This window comes from Narcine bancroftii, chromosome 4, assembly GCF_036971445.1.
Source record: "Narcine bancroftii isolate sNarBan1 chromosome 4, sNarBan1.hap1, whole genome shotgun sequence".
Classification (NCBI taxonomy): Eukaryota; Metazoa; Chordata; class Chondrichthyes; order Torpediniformes; family Narcinidae; genus Narcine; species Narcine bancroftii.
The window spans coordinates 81,982,888-82,009,533 of record NC_091472.1 but is presented as its reverse complement, the minus strand read 5'-3'; the positions used below and the strand labels follow the sequence as shown (position 1 = coordinate 82,009,533).

General features: G+C 43.4%; 1 long non-coding RNA gene across 1 annotated transcript; it reads right to left on the bottom strand.

The window, feature by feature from the left end:
* Nucleotides 1-11,116: 11,116 nt before the first annotated feature.
* On the bottom strand, nucleotides 11,117-21,199 carry LOC138760751 (uncharacterized). Its single transcript, XR_011355849.1, has 3 exons — nucleotides 21,001-21,199; nucleotides 14,070-14,185; nucleotides 11,117-11,837 (listed from the first exon to the last, which is right to left on the bottom strand). It is a non-coding gene; the product is annotated as an uncharacterized lncRNA (long non-coding RNA).
* Between the last annotated feature and the right edge of the window lie 5,447 nt (nucleotides 21,200-26,646).

Here is a 26,646-nt window from a genome sequence, read left to right as displayed (position 1 = left end):
GCTTTCCCCCATTTGAATCACATTGATTGTTCTTGAGATCTCTTCTGCCTTCACCTGCCAGGACAAAACTTTATGGGCCCTCTCCCCCAGCTAATAATACTGCTGTCTCGATCTCAAGATCAACTTTTTGGTCTTGTATGTTTGCAATGTATTTTCTTTGAGATTTTTATTCATTAAATTCCTGTATTTTTCTTCTGAACCCGCTCTTTGATAGTTTGTTTTCCCAACTGGGCTATTTCCTATTCCAAATTGTTGATCTCCTCCATGTACCTCTTTTTAATACCTTTGGTATATCCAATTATTTGGCCCCTTAAATAAGTCTTCAATATGTCCCATATTAGGAAATAATCATCAGTGGAGGGACAGTTTGTCTCACAGAACATCTCGATGTGAGCTCTAACAAATCTACAAAATTCAGGTTTTCCCAACAGCAATAGGTTCAGGCGCCATCTATACCCCGTGGCCTGCTTATCTGGCATTATGATGGACAGAGTCAAGGGTGAATGGTCCGACAGCAATCAGACTGTGTACTCGGTCCCCACCATTCTACTCCCCAACTGGGCTGATGCCAAAAAGAAATCAATTCTGGTGTAGGAACCATATTGTCTTGAGTAAAAAGAATAATCCCTTTCTCTTTGGATTCAGCCTTCTCCAGACATATATTAAATTCAGCTCTTTCATAAAGGACAGGATAACCGGCCTCCACATCGAGGACATTCCCTTCGGTACAGGAGATATAATTTTACTCTGCAACACCTCAACAGTAAGCCCCATCCCGTAATCCCCACCACATAGAGGAGGCAGATATTCGAATCCGTACACATCTGGCATGGCCTTCATAAACAGGTCACCAATTGGGTAAGAACGAGCACACAGTGCCAAACTTCGAAAGTCCAGACACACATTAAAGCTCCACTCCAAACCTTTGAACCTCCATGGCGCAGGTTTAGCCATGTTCGCATCGATATAGAGGGCCCCTTACCAGTCTCCCAAGGCTCTCGTTACCTACTCACAGATCTACCAGATGGCGGGAAGCTGTTCCCCTATCCACAATATCAACTGAAACATATGCCAGGGCACTCCTCAACACTTGGGTGGCACATTTTGGGGTCTCTGAGCACCTTACCTCAGACCAGGGAGCCCAGTTCACCTCCAGTCTTTGGGTGGCCTTAGCAACAGCACTCAGGACACAGCTGCACCACATTACAGCCTAGTGGAGAGATTCCATAGGCACCTAAAAGCAGCCCTGATAGGCCAGCCGCACACTTTTTTCCCCAGAGATTTTTAGAACTTCGCACACGTTTTCGTAAAATACGGAGCGCACAGACCCCCATGGCAGAGACCCTATGAGGGGCCAAACCATGTCATCCGGCACAATGGTTCAACCTCTGTAATTGACATCGGAGGCTGAGAGGAGACCTTTACCATTGATAGGTTAAAATCAGCCCATTTGGACATTACAGAGCCAATCGACCACCCTCTACCCAGCAAAAGAGCCCGGCCTTCCAATAACAACATTCCGATTGCCAGTTCTTGGAGGGGGGGGGGGGGGGGGTCATGTGGTGGCACTTCGCAGCTCCCCAACACGGCCTCACAAAATGAAGGATGAACGCGACGATGCAGCAAGCTGCACGAGGCCCACAGCGCTGCCCTCCAATTGGCCACAACCAAAAGACCTTAACTGGCCTATCAGGGAAAGCAGATCACAAACACACCAATCAGCGCTGAAGGGGTTGTGACCATGCCCTTCAGCTTGAGAATAAAAGCATGGCTGTGAGCCCAATAAAGCTCAGTGTTAACTACACTCAACTGGGGTTCGTGTCATTCTTTCTGGGAACAGTGTGTTCTTTCTAAGCTAACCTGCCTGCAACTGTAACTTCTCCTGTGCTATAGGCTCCACAGAGCCATAGGTTGTAGCAGCTAGCGACAATCTGTCTTTTCTGCAGAAGTGCACAGGTGGAAAGTTGGTGATTGTTGGAATCTTAAATGCTAAAATGACACTGGCTATTTCAGGGGAAATAATTCTCTATATTTCTGAGGTTTGGGAGACTTGCTTCTTTGATTCTTGCCTGAGATTCAGAGAGATTAGTTTCCCTCGAATTTTGGAAGGTAGGTCTGTCTCTCCCAAATTACGCTGAAAGGACAGTTGACTGTTTTGGGGATTGCACAACCATGCTTTGGCAATGTAACAATCCTGCAGATTGAGATTACTTCCCAAAATATTACACTGTGAAGTATGTGAAAATTTAGAAATTTCACCTCCCAAGAATAAATTTCCAGCAAATCACGGTCAAAGCAGAAAGGTGGACAGGTTCCTCGTAACGAATGTTTTTTAAAATATTTTATTTTTGATTTTCACAGACTCTGATAAATTCAAACACAATACAATCTCTTCCAAAACCAGTAGAACATCCAGAGTCCATTATTTATCTCCCCCAATCCCCTTGCCCGATACAACTAAGAATAAGGTCATATAAGTTATATAGATACAAAAAAACCAAATTCTGGTGGAGTCAACGATCTCTACAGAAACCCAGGAAAAAGCCTAGGAGAGAGAGAGAAAAAACCCAGAACATCCAAGGTAACCAAATAATCAAAGGTAAGGAATTTTTTAAAATTACAAATAGAGCATGTCGGCCGCACAACGTCACATATCATTGATCCCAATCATTTTTGTTTTCTGTTGGGAAGAATTGTTTCATTACCCTTATCCCATATGCTACAGATAAGGTTTCCACACTCAAACGAATGTGCCATATTTCCTCCTTAAATTGTACGTGATTTTCTCCAGGGGAATGCAACTCTGTATCTCCGTATTCCATCATTCAATATTTAGTCGGGAGTTGGACTTCCACGTGACCACCTGGCTACCGACAAGGTGACCTTCACAAACTGAATTTGGTATTTGGACAGTTTAAAACTCATGTCCATAATGTTTCCCAGAAGATACAATTCCAGATTCTGTGGAAAATGCACCTTTGTAATTTTTTTTTCAAAATGTCCCCCAGGTCCTTCCAGAAGGATCTCATCTTTGAACACAGCCAGGTTGAATGGATAAATGTTCCAATCTCCTATCTTCTTTGGCTTGGCTTCGCGGATGAAGATTTATGGAGGGGTAATGTCCACATCAGCTGCAGGCTCGTTTGTGGCTGACAAGTCCGAGCGGGACAGGCAGACACGGTTGCAGCGGTTGCAAGGGAAAATTGGTGGGTTGGGGTTGGGTGTTGGGTTTTTCCTCCTTTGTCTTTGGTCAGTGAGGTGGGCTCTGTGGTCTTCTTCAAAGGAGGTTGCTGCCCGCCGAACTGTGAGGCGCCAAGATGCACGGTTTGAGGCGATGTCAGCCCACTGGCGGTGGTCAATGTGGCATGCACCAAGAGATTTCTTTAGGCAGTCCTTGTACCTCTTCTTTGGTGCACCTCTGTCTCGATGGCCAGTGGAGAGCTTACCATATAACACGATCTTGGGAAGGCGATGGTCCTTCATTCTGGAGACGTGACCTACCCAGCGCAATTGGATCTTCAGCAGCATGGATTCGATGCTGTCGGCCTCTGCCATCTCGAGTACTTTGATGTTGGAGATGAAGTTGCTCCAATGAATGTTGAGGATGAAGCGGAGACAACGCTGGTGGAAGCGTTCTAGGAGCCGTAGGTGATGCCGGTAGAGGACCCATGATTCGGAGCCGAACAGGAGTGTGGGTATGACAACGGCTCTGTATACGCTAATCTTTGTGAGGTTTTTCAGTTGGTTGTTTTTCCAGACTCTTTTGTGTAGTCTTCCAAAGGCGCTATTTGCCTTGGCGAGTCTGTTGTCTATCTCATTGTCGATCCTTGCATCCGATGAAATGGTGCAGCCGAGATAGGTAAACTGGTTGACCGTTTTGAGTTTTGTGTGCCCGATGGAGATGTGGGGGGGCTGGTTGTCATGGTGGGGAGCTGGCTGATGGAGGACCTCAGTTTTCTTCAGGCTGGCTTCCAGGCCAAACATTTTGGCAGTTTCCACAAAACAGGACATCAAGCGCTGAAGAGCTGGCTCTGAATGGGCAACTAAAGCGGCATCGTCTGCAAAGAATAGTTCATGGACGAGTTGCTCTTGTGTCTTGGTGTGAGCTTGCAGGCACCTCAGATTGAAGAGACTGCCATCCGTGCGGTACCGGATGTAAACAGTGTCCAAAAGCACATTCCTGAGATTTCTGTTTTAGATTTATGTAATTTTTGTGTTGTGAGGTGCATTTGATGCTGAAAATTGCATTGCATCATCCTGTACCTGGCATTAATAACAGCTGAAATGATGCCCAGACACAGGCCTGACCAGCACCGCTCATGGATTGTTTGCCCAAGTCCATCTCTCACCTTTCCCTTGACCTGTGCTAAGCCCGGTTTCGACTTCTCACTTTGGAATATAAAATACAACATGGTAATAAACTTACGCACAGTCCCCCTTCAAATTAGAATTTTCATGACACTCCTCATGGGCGGTGGTAAGCACAGTCCCCCTTCAAATTAGAATTTTCATGACACTCCACATGGGCGATGATAAGAAATCTTAGTTGCAGATAGCAGAAGAATGCTCTATTAGACAAATCATATTTATTCCTCAGTTCCTCAAATGACGTGAGCTGCCCTCGTATATAACCATCCTCGATACATCTGACCCTTTTCTGGCCCAGAATCATGGGTATAGGACATTTTGGGAGATATCCCCACCTTCGATCCAATACATTGATTTATTCTTTAACATGTCGGAAGTACATGCTTTAGTATGTTTTCTTTGAAATTAATTTAGTGTCCCATTTATATATGAACTCTCCTGCTATCTTTTCATCTACCAAATGTAGTCCAATTTGTGCCAAGAAGGGAGTCCTCTTCCTCAAAGTATGAGGCAATAAACCTCTCCTGGGCCGCCCAATAATATTTTTTGAAATCTGGCAATTTTAAACCCCCTAGTTTGTAATCCAAAGTCAATTTTTCCATGAAGTTTCTCGCCACTTTACCATTCCACAGGAACTTTCTGACACTTCTGATGAGCCTCTTAAAGAACTCATGGGGCAATTGAATAAGTAACAACTGAAATAGATATTGTAGCCTTGACATGACATTCATTTTGGCACAGTTACTCTGCCCACCAATGTTATGGATAGAGTTCTCCATCTACTAAGGTCCTCCTCAATCTTGCAGAGCAAAATGAGATAATAAAATTTGTACAAATTGCGTGAATCTTTGTCTATTTTTATCCCAAGATATTTAAGCCCTTCTTACGGCCATTTGAACTTAATTTCGAGTTGATATTATCTATAATTCTCCCTTCGTCAGAGGCATGATCTCACTCTTGGCCAATGACAACCACCCTGCTCCCATTGGGTCAGTCAAATATACTAACACATCATCAGCGAATAGATTGATTTTGTGTTACACCTAGCCCACATTGAACCCCTTTATACCTGAATCCCACCAAATGGCCTCCACCAGCGGCTCAATGGCTAGTATGAACAGCTCTGGGAACAATGGACAGCCCTGTCTACTGAACTTACTCAATAGAAACATTGAAGACATCTGCCAGTTTGTAATAACTTTAGCTTGAGGTTTATAATAATGTCATGACCCAATAAATAATTGCTTGTCCCAGTCCAAATTTCTCCAGTATCTTGAACAAAAAGTTCCACTCCAGTCTGTCAAAGACCTTCTCTGAATCCAGAGTGATGGTCACTCCTAGATTCACCCCTGACTGTGCCAGAGGTACTCTATTAAGCAATGTTGCTATTTTGTTTGCTGATTCCCTTCCTACTACAAATCCAGCTTGATCTGGATTTTTTAATTTTGGCAAATGCACTGCCAGCCTACTGGCCAATGCTTTTGTTACAATGTTATAGTCTGCATTCAATAATGGGATGGGTCCATAAGAGGAGGGACTCAATGGGTCCCTATCCATTTTTTTGATCACTGTAATGATTGCTGTTGAAGAAAACTCTAGGAGTGTATGCATCTCTGCTGCCTAATCCTACCACCTTCATAAGGATGGACTTCAAGAGATCTTTGAACTTTTTTATAAAATCCCATGGGGAAAACCATCCTCCCCTGGTGATTTGTTAGCCTGCAATGAGCTGAAGGTCTTTTCAATCTCCTCTCTGAAAAATGGGACATTCAGCCCCTTTCAATCCTCCTGATTCAAATTTGATAGTTCCACCAAATTACAGTATGACATTTTAATCCGGCTCTGATTTATACAACTCTTTGTAGAATTTTCTAAATATTTTGTTTATTTCCTTTAGTTTATGTAAAATCTTGCTTTCCCCCATTTGAATCACATTGATTGTTCTTGAGATCTCTTCTGCCTTCACCTACCAGGACAAAACTTTAAGGGCCCTCTCCTCCAACTGTGTAGATCTCAAGATCAACTTTTCAGTCTTATATGTTTGCAGTGTATTATATTTGAGATTTTTATTCATTAAATTCCTGTATTTTTCTTCTGAACCAGCTCTTTGATAGTTTGTTTTCCCAATTGGGCTATTTCCTGTTCCAAATTGTTGATCTCCTCCATGTACCTCTTTTTAATATCTTTGGTATATCCAATTATTTAGCCCCTTAAATAAGTCTTCAATGTGTCCCATATTAGGAAATTATCATCAGTGGAGGGACAGTTTGTCTCACAGAACATCTCTATGTGAGCTCCAACAAATCTACAAAATTCAGGTTTTCCCAACAGCAATAGGTTCAGACGCCAGCTATACACCATGGCCTGCTTATTTGGCATTATGATGGACAGAGTCAAGGGTGAATGGTCCGACAGCAATCAGGCTGTGTACTCGGTCCCCACCATCCTACTCCCCAACTGGGCTGATGCCAAAAAGAAATCAATTCTGGTGCATATTGTCTTGAGTAAAAAGAATAATCCCTTTCTCTTTGGATTCAGCCTTCTCCAGACATATATTAAATTCAGCTCTTTCATAAAGGCCAGGATGGTCTTTGCTGCCCTAGGTCTTGTTACTTTCTTTGCTGACTTGTCAATGACTAGATCCAGGCAAAAATTGAAGTCCCTTTCAATCAAGACAATCTCACCCCACTCCATTACCTTGAAGAATAAATCTTGTATAAATTGTTCATCATCAAATTTCAGGACATAAATATTCATGAGTGTCTATGGCTCAGAGTATATTTGGCAATTTATCATCACAAATCTCCCAGCCGGGTCAGCGACCACACCCTTGACCACCACTGAAACATTCTTTCCCATCAGGAGACCCACTCCCTGACCCTGGAGCCGAAGGACGACATCGCCAGCTGGCCCATCCTCCCCCTCTTTAACTTTATATGATCTTGCTTTGTAAGGTGGGTCTCCTGCAGAAACATTATATCTGCCTTCATCCTTTATAGGTGTGCCAAATCTCTTTTGAATCATTCCATTAATCCCATTTACGTTAAAACTTACAAACTTAATTGTACTATCTATTACCCCAAAGCCCAACCAATGTCTTCTCTCCCTTCCTTCTATTTCTTTGGCATTTGTCTTCCTTCCCATTTATCTGGTGCAGACAACCCTGTTCCAACCAAAACCTAAATGAACTAAAAAGACTAAAACTAACAATTTGATATGAAGATTAATTTCAGTGACAAAATTTACATAGTTAAAGGCAATGGTGGACTAACTACCACCTGGGCCCGAGGTTGAGTTTTAGTAAGGCCCACCTTCCCCCTCCCCCCCCCCCCCCAACAGTAGCACATCTAGGGAAAATAACACCTATGGCAAACACTAAAATTGCCCCCCCCCGGGTAAAACTTACTTCAACCTTTCACCCCTCAGCCATCCCTCACCACCGCCACGCCATCCACTTCACCTCCCCTGCCTGTTCTCCCCACTGTAGAACCCTAATATAGTCATTACCCAACATTGTGTTGGATAGAGAGATATTGGAAAATAATCTACGCCTTACAAAACTCTGCCTACTTCAAAGGCCAGCATTCACTCAATAAAGTGCCAGAGTGGCCAAAGTTAAAGGTGTTGAGTGGCTGTCACCATCCACATGGGCACCCTTTCTTATCTTTGATGGAAAGGTGAGTCTCGGCACCGACAGTGGCATATCTAGGTAAAGTGGCGCCCTAGGGCTACCACTGACATCAGCGGCACCCTGTTAAAAAACTGCACAAAAAATTCACTACACACCAACTGTGCCATTGCTGCCCAACATAGTTTTCATTTTAAGTGCCCTTCACCACCACCACACACACAGGTTGCGGATACAGGTTGCGAGATGCCAATTTGTCTTTACCCCTTCCTTCCTCCTGATCACTGGGAGTCCACATTTTGGTGATTAAAGTCTGTCAGAAGTTTGTTTGGGGAGCAGGACACAGGGCAGGAGGCCAGCTTTCACAACCACACGGCTTGCCCAGAACCGATTCCCTTTGGTGGGTTCATTTATTCCACCCACCCCAAACAATCTGATCAAAAACCCACCAACTTGCCCCCCACCTCTCCCTTGCTCATCCACTGACCTGCACAGACAGCAGCCATCCCCATCATGCCCCAAAAATATTTCCAAATCTGGTTGGCTTCCATCTCTCGGCAGGTCTCTCCCATGAACCAATCCTCATAGAAGCCAACTGTTTAGAGGGGAAACCAAGCTGTCCGACAATGTGCAGGCTGCATGGATATCAGCGAGGCTGTCTGCATGTGGCCAGGGCAGGCTGTGACAGCCTCATCGGCTGCCCAGCCTCTGGCACCACCCCATCTAGTGAGTGACACGAGGCGCTGCAGCCAGCTGTCTGCACCAGCGAACCTCGGCTCACCAAGCTGTGCACAGCACAGTTGACTTGTGAGTTGTGGCTCTCCAGGTTGTAGCCGCTGACTGTGAGGATCTTCATGGCAGCCACCAAAAACCTGTGCTGCTCCTTACCTTGGTCAAGGCCACCATCTTCATGATCTGCTTGGAAACCATGCAGCCAAACTTCTTGTGCCATCTGACCTCCGCTTCTTCTCCTTTGCCACCACATCCAGCACCTCTGCCTTATCCGCCATTGCCACTGCCTCTGGCAGTGGAGAACCAACTGCCACGGAGAGCACAATGCTAGTCTTTGATTGTCTATCCAACACAACGTTGGGCATCGCTACCACTCTCCACAGTTCTGCTCAATGCGGGATAAATTTGCAAAATGGTCATCTTCGTCTTCCTTAGTCATAATCCCCCAGAACTGTTCTACAAGCACCAGGAAATTGCAGAGCAGTTCCAGGGGAATCATGGGTAAGGAAGACAAAGACGACCATTTTGCTCGTTCATCCCGCATTGAGTGAGGTGCCGGAGCAGCCCCGAAGCGGTCTGATGAGATACCGGCCTGGAGCAGTGCACCGGGGCACTCATGTGAGCCCTGGCTGCACAGCACTGCACCCCTGAGATGGAGATTCATTATTGGATTGGGGACTCGGATATTGGGTGGGTAAGGCAAAGACAGCGGCACCCCAGTTCTGTTCCCCACCTGTCATACCCTAGATACCCCTATGGGTGCAGAGCACCCAGTAGGAGAGAAGCAGGAAGATGCTGAAGCCCACACTCAAACTCATCCTTCAGCATACACCTTCCTCAGCCCTGGCTCCAACAGGGCACAGGGGAGGGTTCAGAGTCAGGCATCGAGAGGTTCAGTGTAGCCTGAGGGGAGGGTTTGGAGTCGGGTCTCGAGTGTCTGGAGCTCCAGTGAATGGAGCTCACGAAGCCCAATTCTGAACCCTCCCCTTGGCCTATTGTTTACTGGAGCTCCTGATGCCCAACTCCGGACCCTCCCTTTGTCATTCACATGAGCTCACGAGGTCATCTCCAAAATGTCCCCTTGACAGTCGGCCTACAGACGCACACATGAGCTCCCAGTGCTGACTCTGAACCCTTGGCCTACTACCTCACATGCGCATTGAGCAGATGCGGTAAACACAGCGGAGTGGCACATGGCTGCTGAGAGACCACAGAGACTGCTGCCATCCCTACCCACAGCAGAGACACCCAATCCTGGATGCGGCTGTGGCCCGATTCTGATGATGCGACGGTACTCACTTTGCTCTAAGCTGTTGATGGGTAACAGTCTCCAAGGCTAACTGTGACTATATCATTTATTCTCAAGGCTACAGTTGCTACTGATTTCTATCCACATCATCGGCTGCACGATGTTACTGTCCCCACACCCCCCAACGTCTACTTTCATTGGCTGCACATCATGCTCTCCGTGCGGATGCCAGCACTTCATTAGCCTGTCGAACAATCACTCAGATCATAGACAGGACCCCTTACCTTCTGGACCTCTAGGTTTCAACCTATCAGCCTAATGGGTAATAAATGGCGGCACTGCCAGAGCCACTGTAGTGGCAGTGCTGCCTCTGGTGTGAATCTGCAGGGAGTGAGGAGATGCAGAGCTCCCGTGGGGTCCAGCCGCCCAGTTGCCTGCTGTCGTCTCCACACAGGCTTTGTACGGCCTGTTGAGGGAGCCAACCTTGATTTTATTTGAGATCCCACAACCTCAGGATCTGCATCCAAGGTAACAGCAACCTATTAACCACCAGCAGCCACAGGGGGCTGCAGAATTCGGGGAAGCAGAGGACTGGAACAGGGCGCCAGAGGATGGGAAGATGAACCACTGTCTGAGGGGGAGAAGCGGAAGAGACTGTGACCATGGAGGTGGACCCGTGAGGGGGCTCTGCGGCGGGCTGATGGTTGCTCAAGGCAAGGAATCCATGGAAGCCACAGGCTGCGGGAAATTGCTGCCAGGAGACTCGTGCCAGGCTGCTGACTGCTGGAGACTGGCTCGAACTGGCCAGAGGAGTACCAGGTGTTGGAACCGGGATACGAGAAGGTGCCGAGGGTGCCAAAGAGTCCCTGACCATGTCAGAGTTTTAGATCTGGAGCTCGGGTTGCCAGTCTGTGTGGCTGCGTAGGCTGCTGAAGCACTGGAGGCGAATGTATGGACACTCGGGGCGGGGGGACGGGGGACGGGGGACGGGAGGGACTTTCTTTTGCTTCTCTTTCTCTGCCTGTAAGAAATGGAAGAGGCGCCTAGGCAATTTCTGCCAGTGGCAAATCTGTCTGCCTTGCAGCAGGCAAAAGGGAATTCCATGTAATAGGACGCTGTCTTATTATGATGACAATAAATTGAATCTTGAATCTTGGTTAAAGTTGTTTACCTAAAGGATTTTTTTCTGTATTTTGCTTGTGATAACGTGGGCTATTTCGTTTTTTGTATGTGCATCAGTTAAGACACAGCATATGCTGCAATCAGAGACAGTCGTAAAAAGGAAAGAATCTCACAATTTCATCTTGAAGGTTGGTGGTAGCACAGACACTTAAGGAGTTGTATTGTGGTTGAGGGAGGAAAGTCGCAGCTGAGCGGTCCTGGTTTAGTAATCTTGGTTTAATTTAATTGTGATATTCTTGCCACAGATGATTCAAGGCAACAAGTCTCCTTTAACATAATTTTGTTGACATCAGTGATTCGTGTCATTATCCATCAGGACACATGGATATTTTGGCCATGATGTGAAGCACCTGCCTCCCTGAGAGAAACACAAGCAACAGGTTGCCAAGCAGACATAATTCTGATTGTTCTTCTGCTCAAGCTCATTGGGAATTGCAAAGCATTGAAGGAGGCTACTTCACCCATTTTACCTATAGCAGCTCTTTGTACGAGCTACCCATTTAGTCTCTTGCCTTTTCTGTATTCCTCTGCGTGAATTTGCTCAATTCCCTTTTGAAAGTAATTTCTTGGTCCCCACTGTCCGGAATTAACACTGTACCCACAGACAGCATACTTGCCTACACAGGATGCAGAAGGCCGATCTCACTGGTCACACTCTCCTTTGTACCCAAGATGTCCCTGAGACACATGAAAAGATAAAACTGGGTCACTATTCCATGGATTATAACAGTTTTTAAATGTCTCCAACTTAAAAATAATTAAAGGTGTTAAATAAACTGATATAATGTTCAAAAAGTAACAAACTATCTTGGGTTTTTTTTAAAAACTCACATAAAATCAGTCATGTTTTAGATCCTGTGCCAGGGTTGACCTGGCATTAGATCCAAGTGATAGTTCCCTGAGATTGTGCGAGGTAGACCTGGCCCCACTGATGGATCTATGTGACAATTCTCCAAGATATTGTTGGCAAGACCAGGCCCTACTTTTGGATCCAAATGGCCTTTTCAAGATCATGCTTAAAAGACCGGGCCTCACTGTTGGACTCAATCAGAGGAGTGAATTGACGGACTTGGCTCCCTGAATTTCACTGTACTTCTTTCCCACACTTCACACTGTGACTGCAGTGGCCTAGGATTTGCCTTATTTTCAATGTCTGAGCATTGGTTTCTCCCTTTGGAATCACTAGGCACAGCCGAGGTATTTTGGCTTAATATTTCATCAGTTACCACCAACCTTTTAACCCAGATAATCATGATCACATGACTATATATTGTCACATTAATGGTTTTCCCCAGATTTTTTTTTCTAACTGAGGTCAAAGCATTGAAAATTAACCAGAATTTAAAACTTCTGAAGCCTGTCAGTAATTGTAGCTCAACTTGCAAGCAACATGCCTGGTGTGGTAAATAAAATGTTTTCAGGGGTAACACTGTTAGCGTAGCGGTTAGTGCAACGCCTTTACAGCACCAGCGATCTGGACTGGGGTTCAAATTCTGCACTGTCTGTCAGGAGTTTGTACATTCTCCCCATGGGTTTTCCCTGAGGGCTCCAGTTTCCTCCCACCATTTGAAACATACTGGGGGTGTTGGTTAATTGGGTGTGAATTGGGTGGCACAGACTCATGGGCCAAAATTGCATGTTAACGTTTAAAATTTTTTAAAATTTATTTTATAGCAAACAGGGGGAAAAGCCAAAGAAATTATATCAAATTTGCAGTCCTGGTTAGTTTCCCTTTTTTTTTAAATTTTTTGGTGGTTAGTTTCCCTTGAAGTACTTTGTTTCATTAACCTTTTTAGTAATTATACTTTTCAGAGTTTCAAATGGAAACTTGATACATTTATTTTTCACAAAGAATGTACTGCACCAGTACATTCCACTTGGTACAGTCCATCTCAATCTCTCTCAATCTCTTTATTTAAAAACAAATGTATTTGCTTCTTAATTCCGTTGAAGCATTCATATGAAGTATTATCAGAAATGAAATGGCATGGACTGCAACTTCCTCAGGATGTCATGCAAAATATTAAACAGTAAGAAAAAGAAAGGAAATTATGAAGTGCCTTTTGCCAATAATTATAAACTGTCAAGCTTTCTGAGACCTCACTATTTTGTAATCAAAAGGGAGATCCTCTCCCATTTTAAAAGTGATCTGAGGGGCAAGTTATTTTCCACAGAGGATCATGGGTATCTGGAACACACTGCCACAGCAGGTGATGAAATCTGTGCTTGAGGCCTCTAGATAGGCTTGTCAATAGGTAAGGTATAGAAAGATATAGCTCTACTGCGGACAAATGGGATGAGGGTAGATGGGCAAAGGTCATAATGGTTGTGGTGGGCCGAGGAGCTTGTTCACATGCTGTTCAACACCGTGGCTCTAATGGTACCTTTCCTGAATTAATGCTTTTGAATCTGGGACACCTGGGACAGATAGAACTCGTACTTTGGTTCCATGCATAGCCTGAGGCAGTTACACACAAAGGATGAGGGCAACATTGGGTATAATGAGGTTTTTACTGGTCAGATTATTGCCCAGGATAGAAATTAGAAACATTTTTTCTGCCAAAATGGCAGAGGTATGGAAGTAGTCTCAGCAATTAAGGCTATAATCACCGAATTGGGTAGGCAAACAGGCAATGGGAAATTTATGGCTGGAATTGTGAGATAGAAAACTATTTTATTGGGGGTTTGTTTACACCCCTGATACCAGCTGTAAAATGTCATAATAATAAATATATAGTAAAAGCAGAGTGGATTTTTTAAGGGAGAATTTCATGTAGATTGGGACAAGCAAGCCAGCTTATGAACGAAGGTAGCAAACTTCTGGAGTCCATTCATGATAGGCTGGGATGTTGCAAGTTGGCTGGGATTTTACCCATATAGGATTTTCTTGCTCTCAAGAGTTCACCAGACCTGGATGCAGTGAACTTATCTTCATGGTCCAAGTTTGCTGTTGTCCAATGTCAAGGCTCTGGCTGAAAATAGGGCTTTGAACTCTAGCATGAGGTAGCATGAGAAGCATTTAGAGTCTAAAAGTGAAATAAATAAGGTAAATGTTATTGATGATAATTATAAAATCAAAGTATTCAAAACATAAAGCTCAAAAGCATTAAATAAGCCATAAATAATTAAAGAAAACCTACTTCTTATCTTTCTTTTCTACAGCCTCAAAATCGCTACTGAGATCAGACACCAGAGTTAACCAGAGGAAGAATGAAGCAATGCTCTTCTGTAACTGGCCTGACTGGTCCACCATCCCCTTCACAGTCAAGTCAGACTATCTGATGGTGCTGAGGATTTGTATTGGAGAGGCCAAGGTGTGCAACAAAAATTGATCAGAATAGATAACAAAGGTCCACCTGAAATTGGGAACTTGGAAATGATGCTCCCTCTCAATAACAGGGAAAAACCTGGTCATCAGGTACAAGGATTGCAGGACTACTGTACATAGCATAGATGTGGCCCATTCCCCACACTTCTGCCTTGGCTGTCATCTGATCTGTCTTCCGGAATAACTGGGAATTAAGAATGGAACAGGTCTGACAGGTGGCCATGTACAAATCACTTGACAATGGAGGCAAAGGTGTACCCAATGTTGCCCTCATCCTTTGTGTGTGCTGCCTCAGGCTGTGCATAGAACCAAAGTACGAGTGCACTAAGTGCCACTATATGCTGAGGTTCTACCTGTCCCAGATGTTGCGAAGATTATGCCTGACCCCATTGCCACATAATATCCAAGTCATTTTGAGATTGCCATATTACCTATCCCTCGTGGATATGTTTTTCCAGACCAACACCTTTGACCATGTCCGTCAGTCAGCACATAACATCCTGCAAACACTGAAGGAAGTCTTGATGGATACTGTGGGGTGATCCAGAAAATCTGGGAGAATGCCTGATTGCCATAACTCACTAACAAGTGCCAGGACCTGGCCTGACTGGTGATGAGAGTAGCCCTTCAGGTCAGATACTTACTGTATGACCTGAATATCACACCCAACACATGTTGCCCTTGAAACAACTGGGATGGGGAGGAGACAGTTTCTCTCCTCTTTGCAAACTGTGGATTTGCTCAGAGTGTGTGGAGAAGGTCCTTGTCACAGTTTATCCACAGCAGCAGCGTGACAGAGGATTCTGATTTGCAACCTGTTCCTGGGGATGTACACAGAGCAGATATCCAAAATCTCATCAACTCAATGAAAGATGCTTTTTGGTCTGCCCAAAACTCATTGGTCTTCCAGCATGCTGAGATGTTAGTGCGAGAATGCTGCCGATGAGCACATTCCAGGATGCAGGTGTCTGTGCTGAAGGACAGACTGAGGCTTAGCATAACCAACACAAGAGTTCTGTGGGAAAGGACCAGGCATTAAGGGGCTGAAACTGGTGGGGAGAAATAACGCCAGAGGCCAAATTAAAGGCAAGGATGCGATATAGCAAAATAAATGGTTAACAACATGTATGTATATGTATGACATTAAGAATATGAAAAGACTATGTACTGTTTTTCTTTGTATATTTTTTATTGTGAATTGTTTATTTTTGTAATTTTTTTTAAATTGTCCCGTTTGTAAGGGAGAAATAGTATCAAACTGAGAAAGTAACACCTATAGGTATCATTTCAAGGGAAGTACCATCTGGTGTGTATAAATTGGTAAAAATTATATTAAAGAAGTATAACATTCTAATTTTGCACTGAACTGATAACAACAGATTCTATTGGTCTTACAGATAACTGGCAATGGATGAACTACACATCAGTGTGTTCATCCTGTTGGTGTGTTGGCTTCTGGTGTCATCACTCATATTGGAACAGGGAACAATTATGAACATGCCTGCCACCAGCATCTATTGTGAGAACAGTCGGGCAGAAAGCTGATTGTCATTGGCTTTTAAAAAAGCAAATTTGGTGGGATTGTGAAACTCAGGATTGAATGTAAATATATACGTGTGGATACGTTATTATTGAGACAACGCTTTTTGTAGTATTCTTAGCACAATCCATATTCATGTTTGCAATTATATATGAGATAAATCACATAAAATGCTTCCTCTGGCAAATGTTCAATACCCAATGGTGTAGATTGAGATAATTTTATGGCTGCCCCACAAATATAAAATGCTTAACAATTATTAGGGATCAAGGGATGGAAAGTAAAGAAAAATATTAATGTGTCATCTTTTTTAATTGTGCCATGCTGACAGTCTAGTGTTTTAACAGTCAAGGGATGTATAACCCAGCAATTTAGAATGAAGCCCCATCAATTTAAATCCACACGATCAACTGATAGGAAAGGTACTGGCTTGCAAATACTTTTTAATGAGAAGAGTATAAAAATACTTAGAGAGCTCTTTCAGTCACCTTCAACTGAGGTCATGACCTGTGCCAGGGACAACGGTATCAGAGAAGAAAAAGCCTTAAGAAGTTTGTCAGCTTGGAGTTCCCCAGATGTTGGTAAGTATTTGTAAATATCTGAATATGATTAATGACTGGGAAATCAATAAAAAATGTTGGGTTGCATAGCAATTGTGCTGACTCTCCTGTGTCCAAGTTACAAGGCTGAATCTAAACTAAAAGTAGGACAGTGATATTTCTTGTCACATCAGTTGCACATTTTCTGTCAATATTTTATAATACCAGCATCCACAGAGATAGATTTTGGATTTATAACATGGTTGAGCACAATATAATGTTTGAAATGAAAAATAAGGAATAGTTATTATGCTTTTAATTTTTTTTCTGATGACAAAGAGGCAAACTACAGAAATAGGTCTGTGGGAGATCTTCATAAATTTAATAGATGTGGAAAAAAATAGAAACCCTTTGAGAAAAGGAGCTCTATTTGTGTAAAAATAAATGAGATGATGATTTAAGGTTTATTTTAATACTTTAAAATAAAAGCAGGCAAAATACCAAAATTAGCAGAAATGTTAATGCCAGGCAGAGATACAAAGAACAATGAAGATTGACCAAAACAAACAGTAAGAGCAACAAAATGGCAAAAATACTCACAAGAGATTCCCAAAATTAAAACCCAGCATTTTTTATAATTAAGTGTCGAATAAGAAAATAGTCAAGAAAAATGCAGGTCCTTCAAAAACTGGTAATAAAAATAGAAAATTCTGTAAGTATTTAAGTAGTATCCCTGAAAACCAGGCTATTATCTGCACACAGTCATGGCCCTGATTTCTTCAGGAGATCTTCCCTCCTCTGCTTCCAACTCTATGGTGTCCCAGACTGACACAGCCCACTCTAACCTTTTGCCCCTGTAATGATTATAATATTTTGGGGAATTTGGTAAGATTTAGAGATCTTATTTGAAAGACTGAATTCACATTGCAGGATCTCTGGAAAATATTATGAACATTTCACCAGTAGGGCTAATGGTTCATAAAATGCTTGACCATTGTTTTGCTGGAGTCAGGCTGTTCATAAGTACTTTCTGCAAAGTGCTCACAGAAAGGTCACACCTGGGTTTTGTTTATACTTAAGATGACAAGTTGAGCAGAAGAACTCCTGTTGTTTGCTGGAGAAGGGGAGAAGGTGGGGATTTTGCAAGTCACATGAGTCACATGCTTTTTACTGGAGTCTCAGTTAGAAAGACAGAGAGAAAGAGATAGGTCATAAGCTCTCTAAATCAGTGTGTGTGGAATAATGAACAGTGCAATCCAGGGAGAACTGATGAAAAGTTTCAAAACAGTGGATGGCTGGAAGTGCTATCTGTCTGATGTTTCTCTTGGAATAAGAGGAACAGAGTGGAGCTTTGTGGTGGCCTAGAGAAAGAGGTTACCATCTGGAAAACCCTGATGTGGCAAGTTTCATCAGCGAGACATTGAGGTGTCTAATGGTGGTACTTCAGTTGTGGAAATCCTGGAACAACAAATCTCTCTCTGCAAACCCTACAAGAACCTTCCTGAGCGGTAAACATTTACCTTTCAAGCACTGAAGCCTGGTGAACTTTAGATATGTTAAATTCTGTGCACAGTATGAGAATTGCTTGTATCCAGAGAACTTCGAAGAAGGAGAAGTGAGATTGAACTGTGAAGCAAAGAACTTTACTTAAATTTACACACACATTACATAGAATTAGAAGGGGGTTAATTTGGGTTAGTTTAGTATAGAGTATAGTTAGAATAAGTATAGAGTTAAGTTAAAGTTTGATTCTATTTTCATGTTTAAAGTTGATAAAAATAACTTTTGTTTTAAAAACCACTTGTCTTGGTGAGTGTCTATTGCTGCTGGGTTTTGGGGCCCTTTGGGGTCGTAATAGCCCCAATCCAAGTGCAAGACTGTGCAGGCAAACCTATTGTTTCATCCTTCTCTTGCCTCACCAAACTTAATTTTGCTTACCTTAACTCCACCCTTTCACCTTTAGACTAGACCCCTCTTTCTTACATCTGTTACACATCTGATCCCCTCTGCCAATTTGACAATTTACTTTTTTCTAATCCCAACTGGTTCATTTTTCCCATGGATCTTTATAACTCCATTCCACATCAAAATGGCCTTGAAGACCCTCTGCTTCTTCCTTCATTAGAGGTCCCACCTGTTCCCCTTAATATCCTGGCAAATGAGAACAAGGGCATTGTCAATGCACACTCTTCATAAATATTTTTATGGTACAGGAAGAGAATATTATGCTGAATATCCTGAGCAATCTAGTAATAAACCAGGTCTTGAGACTCACCAAAACTAACGTAAGCAAAGCAGTAAGGAAGAAAATAATGGTACAAAGCAGTGTCAATCCCTTAGCCAGAAGATTATCATCTTAAGGTTTGATAAGTAGCAATTAAGAACATTGTGAAATGTTGACTATGAGATTCTAAAGTGCTTTTAAATTGAAAACCATTTCATTAGATTGAAAAAGTGTGCTTGCTACTGTTATTTTAAAAAGAATGGTTACTTACAGGAAAAACATCAATATTTCTGTCACTCCTGCAGGAAAAATTAATCTCAAGGTGATATGTGATGTCATGTAATGTACTCTGACACTAAATCTGAATCTGAAAACTTAGAATCTCTGATGTTTTTATGAAGAAAACTCAAACAAAATAGTAATTTTAATAACAAGTTTGTCCTAATTCAGGTCAATGGAGATATTTATTCTGAACTACTTGATGCTATCTACTCTTTCAACTTTAGCACCACTAACATGGACAGAGGTATGGACCTGGCATCCTCTCTTGAAAGCTAGTAATCATCTTCTTCATCTTAATAATGTGGAGAAATTGGTTGGTTTTTTGGTACCGTGCCACCAGACTTCAATCTCTTTCCCTCCTTCCTGTATTCTGTTTCATCACGATTTGATGTGGCCCACTACTGTGATATTATCAGTGAATTTGAAGGTGGAGTTGCAAAGGTATTCAACTGCACAATCATGGATGTCGAGGGAGTATGGAAGGGGACTCCCAGTGGAGGACGAGTGTTGAATGTGATCGAGGAAAATATGATACACATCTTCACTGATAGATGAACTGTAGAATGACAGTTCTAAGACGAACTGCCAATACTTGTCTTCAAGTCTGGTTGGAAGCTGGATGGATTGGAAGAGATGATCATTGTCCACAGAATCACTGAACATCTAACATTCTGACTGCCAGAGAATTAAATCCTTTGCTATGATTTAAGGGAATCTTTTGGCCTGTGCAATAATAGGCAACCTCCTCTCAGTTATACATACTTCATTGATACTTAATCAGCATATCTGGATTCGAGATCTCAGGAATATATAGTATCTCTGGCCCAGTCTGGCATTTGGTGGCAAGCAGTTTGAGGGAATAATAAGTCAAGGAAGGTGTAGAGTGCTGTGGTGTGTGTGTCTATCATATCAATTATCTTTCAAGTATACCCCTTCTCTCAAGTGTTTACAATGGTGACCCTTGGTGCCATTTTCTCATTTGAGAGCGGGGTTGGCCAATGAGACCATTTCCATGCCAACAAAGTACATAGTAGAAAAATACTGCAGAGGATTTCTCTGTAACTTTGCTGATAAGGAGCAAACATCAAATATCGGTGCATTCAGAAGTCGACTTGCATGGGCTCCCTGGCAGGGCAATGATTGATGAGTGGCACAGAGTTTAGCACAGTTTCATAACCAGCAAAGTTACACAACAGCAAAAGAAATGAGACTCCTGGGTTGCAGTTTAGACTTCTTGTTTTCAGGCAGGCTCATCTGCTTTTGGGAACCAAAGGTAAAACACCAAGGTGTGTGTTTGCAAAGTAAACACATGCAGAGCACACTATAAACATTCAGTATAGTCTGTACTTTGGTTTTGTAATAAATATGCCATAATCAAATAATTTCCTTCTGCAAATTATGTGAATTTAATGTAAATATTTTTATAACATGAAAGTAGAACAAAAATGTATTTTAAACTTTATTGAGAAACACATGACAACATTAATAGAACTCTTTATTTCCTTACATTTCACATTAAAATTCCTTTTCTCAGTTTCATATTGACCATCTTAAGGAGATGACTAGCCCTCGTATTGACAACATTTTACAGGACCACATTTGAATGCACTGTCTGGCTGCATCATTGTATGGTATTGTCGTTGTAAAATATTGGACTGGAAGGGTGACAAGGTTGTCATAGCAGTTAATACAGTGATGTTACAGTACTAGTGATCAGGCCTGGGTTTTGTATCCCATGTTGTCTGTAAGGAGTTTGTACGGTCTCCTCATGTCTGTGTGGGTTTCCTCCAGGTGCTCAGGTTTCCACCCACCATTCAAAATGTACTGGGGATTGCAGGTTAATTGAGTGTAATTGGGTGGCATGGTCTTGTGGCCTGAAAGATCTTGTTACCGTGCTGTATGTTTTATTTTAAAAATTAAGTCCATACCGAAAATCTTTAAAATGGCCAAGAAAATCACTGGGTCTCCTTTTCCTCTATTGATGACATTCACCGGGAGTGTGACTTAAATAGGGCTCCAAGAATTATTGAGGATCCTTGCCATCCATCACACGAGATGTTTGACAGTCATGATGAAGGAGGTACAGGAGCATCAAAATCAGGACTGACAGACTGCGGAATGACTTCTTCCTGCTGTTAATATAAATGAAACAAATAAATTATTCTGAAATATTTATAGGTGTGTGTGTGTGTGTGTGTGTGTGTGTGTGTGTGTGTGTGTGTGTGTGTGTGTGTGTGTGTGTGTGTGTGTGTGTGTGTGTGTGTGTGTGTGTGTGTGTGTGTGTTTATGATCAATATGTTCTGTGTATTATGTGGGCATGTGTGTGCACCGTGGACTGGGAAATGCTTATTTATGTACAGTCAGATGATAATAAACTTGAACCTAAAATATGTTAATCAGAGTCACCAATTTCCCATGAAGTCTCATGTGTTGGTGCTTCTTCAGATTTTCCATCAACAAAACATCTACCTCTTGTCTCTCTCATCTTTTCAAACTCCTTGACCAAGCCCTCTTCCATTCTGACATTTGACTCGATGCCAACTCTTTTTTGTCTCATTGTCTTTCTAAGAGATACTTTTAGCTGGTGCATTGTGTTATGTAAAGAACCACACCTCTTAAATACCAGCATTTTTAATCGAAGCATTTAGGTTTAAACAGGTTTGGGATTAAATCTGAAATCTTCCAAATTGTCTTGTATCCTCTTTTAAAACAGGCATCTCACTAATACCTTTCTTTTTTTGGCTTGATTTCGCAGACGAAGATTTATGGAGGGGTAATTGTCCACGTCAGCTGCAGGCTCGTTTGTGGCTGACAAGTCCGATGCGGGACAGGCAGAGACGGTTGCAGCGGTTGCAGGGGAAAATTGGTTGGTTTGGGTTGGGTGTTGGGTTTTTCCTCCTTTGTCTTTTGTCAGTGAGGTGGGCTCTGCGGTCTTCTTCAAAGGATGTTGCTGCCCGCCGAACTGTGAGGTGCCAAGATGCACGGTTTGAGGCGATATCAGCCCACTGACGGTGGTCAATGTGGCAGGCACCAAGAGATTTCTTTAGGCAGTCCTTGTACCTCTTCTTTGGTGTACGTCTGTCACGGTGGCCAGTGGAGAGCTCGCCATATAACACGATCTTGGGAAGGCGATGGTCCTCCATTCTGGAGACGTGACCTACCCAGCGCAGTTGGATCTTCAGCAGCGTGGATTTGATGCTGTCGGCCTCTGCCATCTCGAGTACTTCGATGTTAGGAATGAAGTCGCTCCAATGAATGTTGAGGATGGAGCGGAGAAAACGCTGGTGGAAGCGTTCTAGGAGCCGTAGGTGATGCTGGTAGAGGACCCATGATTCGGAGCCGAACAGGAGTGTGGGTATGACAACGGCTCTGTATACGCTAATCTTTGTGAGGTTTTTCAGTTGGTTGTTTTTCCAGACTCTTTTGTGTAGTCTTCCAAAGGCGCTATTTGCCTTGGCGAGTCTGTTGTCTATCTCGTTGTCGATCCTTGCATCCGATGAAATGTTGCAGCCGAGATAGGTAAACTGGTTGACCGTTTTGAGTTTTGTGTGCCCGATGGAGATGTGGGGGGGCTGGTAGTCATGGTGTGGAGCTGGCTGATGGAGGACCTCAGTTTTCTTCAGGCTGACTTCCAGGCCAAACATTTTGGCAGTTTCCGCAAAACAGGACGTCAAGCGCTGAAGAGCTGGCTCTGAATGGGCAACTAAAGCGGCATCGTCTGCAAAGAGTAGTTCACGGACAAGTTGCTCTTGTGTCTTGGTGTGAGCTTGCAGGCACCTCAGATTGAAGAGACTGCCATCCGTGCGGTACCGGATGTAAACAGCGTCTTCATTGTTGAGGTCTTTCATGGCTTGGTTCAGCATCGTGCTGAAGAAGATTGAAAAGAGGGTTGGTGCGAGAACACAGCCTTGCTTCACGCATAAATTCCATATTGTTTCTTTTACTATGACAGTTGTTCAGATTGATCAACAGGAAATAATCAGTCAGGATGGCTTTGAGCAGTAAAAGAATGAAGCATCCAAGGCCTGTTCCCCCTATTACAGAAGATTAGTCAATTCTTCTGCAATGAGGGCTATTTTAGAGCAAAGAAAAATGAATCAATGAAAATTGCCAACCAAGTTACAGGAATACTACCTTTGAAAATTCAAAATTAACAAAAGGATATGTGGGAAAAACAAAATATATCAGAAGGACAGCACAGTTAGTGTAAGGTTGGCGTAGTCAGCATAGCGGTTAGCGCAATGCTGTAATAGTGTCAGTGGTCGGGACCGGGGTATGGATCCCACGCTGTCTGTAGGAGTTTGTACATCCTCCTCCATGTCTGTGTGAGTTTTCTCCAGGGGCTCCAGTTTTCTCCCACCCTCTAAAATGTACCGGAGGATGTAGGTCAATTGGGTGTGATTGGGCGGCATTGGCACATGGACTGAAAGTCCCTGTTACCATGCTGTATGTCTAAATTTACATTTAAAAACATAAAAAATTAAAACATTTGAGAACAGGTTAGTGAAAATGGGTTGGCATAGACTCAGTTGGCTGTAGGGTCTATTTCCACATGATGTTACACCATGAAACCATCAAAATAGCCACCTCAAAAAGAAGGGATTTAACTAAATAAATTGTCCAAAGTTTTTGCCAAGTACATTTTAATTTGGTAACTAGGTTTTGTGTAATGGTAACAAAGTACAAGATTCTAGCCTCTTGTGGCGCACATCCATTATCCCATCAAGGAGACCGTTCCTTCAACTGCTTAATATAGGCTATGAATTTCTGTCCCTATATCCCTACGTTAAATCTTTCCTTCACATTCCTGTTTTTTTTAACTATAAAAATTTTTTTTTTCAGATTTATTGTCAGTGTACATACATGACATCACATACAACTCAGATTTTTTAAATCTGTGGACAAGGCAGAATTAGAATTGGTGCAAAAAAACTGTACATAGCATATACATTGTAAACAAATAAAAGAACTGTAAACTGATAACAAATGTAAACAAACTGACTGAACAATACAGAGAGAATAAAAACTTAATAAAGTGCACAAGTAAGAGTCCTTAAATAAGGATTGAGTTTATCATTGAGGAGTCTGATGGTGGCGGGGTAGCAACTGTTCCTGAACCTGGAGGTGCAAGTTTTGTGGCATCTTTCGCGTGGCAGAAGAGAGAACAGAATGTGTGCTGGGAGGTGTGGATCCTTGATGATTGCTGCTGCTCTTTGACAGCAGGATACCCTGTAGATGTTCTCGATAGCCTGTGATATCTTGGGCTATGTCCACTACCTATTGGTGTCCTCATACCAGACTGTGATGCAGCTGGTCAGCACCCTTTCCACCACACATCTATAGAAATTTGCCAGGGTTTCTGGTGTGATACCAAACCTCTGCAAACTCCTGTGGAAGTAGAAGCACTGACGTGCTTTCTTCATGATGCCATTAGTGTGTTGGGCCCAGGAAATATCCTCTGATAGTACTCCCAAGAACTTAAATTTGCTCATGGTGGTAAACCACTGTTATGCTATGATTGGCTGCTGCTGGCAGGACACGCCTCCAGAGACCAATCCTACCCATAGTCCCTTGCATATTTCCCATTCCATTCTGCCTCAATCAGTCAATGAGGTTGATGTCTGTTCCAGTCTATAGTTAATAAAAGCCTGATACTTTCGCAACTCCAGTCTTTGGTGATTATTTATGGTGCATCAATTTTATTAACAATATTTTTCAAAAGAAGCATGGAACAGTACCTGATACCTGAGAAGCTCAACATTGATCCTTGATCGCTGGACACCCCAAACATGTTTGAACACTGCCTACGTTGTTTGGAAGACTTCCTGGCAGCAGCTGTGGATGTTATCACATGGATGCTAACTGACTAAGATTACTCTTCTCGCGGGTGAGGCCCCAAGTATTCCTGATGATCAATGATGCCAGCTTGTACCCAGCAGTTATAGAGATCTTGAAGGCCCAGTATCATAAGAAAGTAAATGAGGTCTATGTCAGGCACCTCCTGGCCACCAGAAAGCAGCGACCCAGGGAAATCAAGCGCTGAGTACCTGCGGGCCCTCCGGAGCCTTTGCAGTGCGTGCAACTGTAAGGTCATAACGACCGCCAAGAACAATGAGGATCTCATCCGGGACGCTTACAGGCTGGCATCTGCTCTGGGTAAATAAGGCAGAGACTCCTGGAACAAAGGGTACTTGATATACAGAGGGCAGTTGAGCTGACAGAGATGCTGGAAGTGGCCCTCCAAAATTCGGATGGTTGCTCAGCCGCCACTTGTTCGCCACAGGCACCACTATCCTGGGACAGGGGATAATCCCACACTGCCAGCGACTGGTCACTCACACCGCCCCAGTCTGCTAGTGACCTGACCTTGGCTGCCATTGTGGGTGATCATCCCAATTGCTACTTCTGTGGGCAGGGTAAGCACCTGAGGAAATGCTGTCCTGCCAATGGTGCGATATGTATTAGGTGCAGGAAAAAAGGACATTATGCCAAAGTCTGCCAGTCCAAACCGTCTGCAAAACCTAGCAGCGCCGTGTGCAGACAGTCGCCACTCTGGATAGTGCAATCAGCACCATCTCCTCTACAAACCAGTCATGGGGCTTACTATTTTGGACTGCATGGCAAGCGCCATCTTCCCAGGCATACAACAGTGAGGGCAGCCATTTTGGGGTCGAAGGTGACCATCTCAGGATTGTGAGCACTCATCGGACTCAGACAGTGGGTTTATGCTGGCCTTCGTCACCCTGAACCAAGAGGCACCACACAAACTCGCCAGGTCCATGATGGAGGTCCAGGTAAATGGGTGGGTTAGCAATTGCTTATTCGATAGCGCGAGTACAGAAAGTAGCCACCCCGATACAGCTAAGCACCTATCCGTTAAATTATGGCCCACCAAACACAAGGTATCACTCATGTCCAAATCACACACAGCATGCACCATGGTTTACAAACATTTCAAACTACTTATCATGTCACAACTCTGTGCCCCTTGCTACTGGGGCTGGTCATCCAGAGCCAACTTCAGAAAGCGATATTGCAATTCGATGGGCCCCATCCCCTCCTCACCATTTGCAACAAACAATTCACAGATGGCCCTCTGCATGAGACCTGTGGCCTCTCAACCCTCAAGGTTGACCCCGCCCCCCATTGTTCACCAACCTCAATCCCAACTGCAAGCCGGTGGCCACCAGGTGTAGACATTACTGTGTGGTAGACAAGGCGTTCATTAAGTGGGAGTTCAGCATTTGTTGGGCAAGGGCATCATCGAGGCCAGCAATAGCTCTTGTAGGGCCCAGATAGTTGTGGTAAAGAATGGGGAAAAGAATAGGATAGTCATAGACTACAGCCAGACCATCAACCGGTACACTCAGCTTGACACATACCCCCTTCCCCACATATCCAATGTGGTCAATCAGATCACACAATATTGGGTATTCTCCATAATTGACCTGAACTCGGTGTATCACCAGCACCTGATCCACCAGAGTCCACCAGTATACTGCATTTGAGGCAGATGGCCTCTTCTACCATTTCCTCCAGGCCCCTTTTGGCATCACAAACGGGTTCTCTGTCTT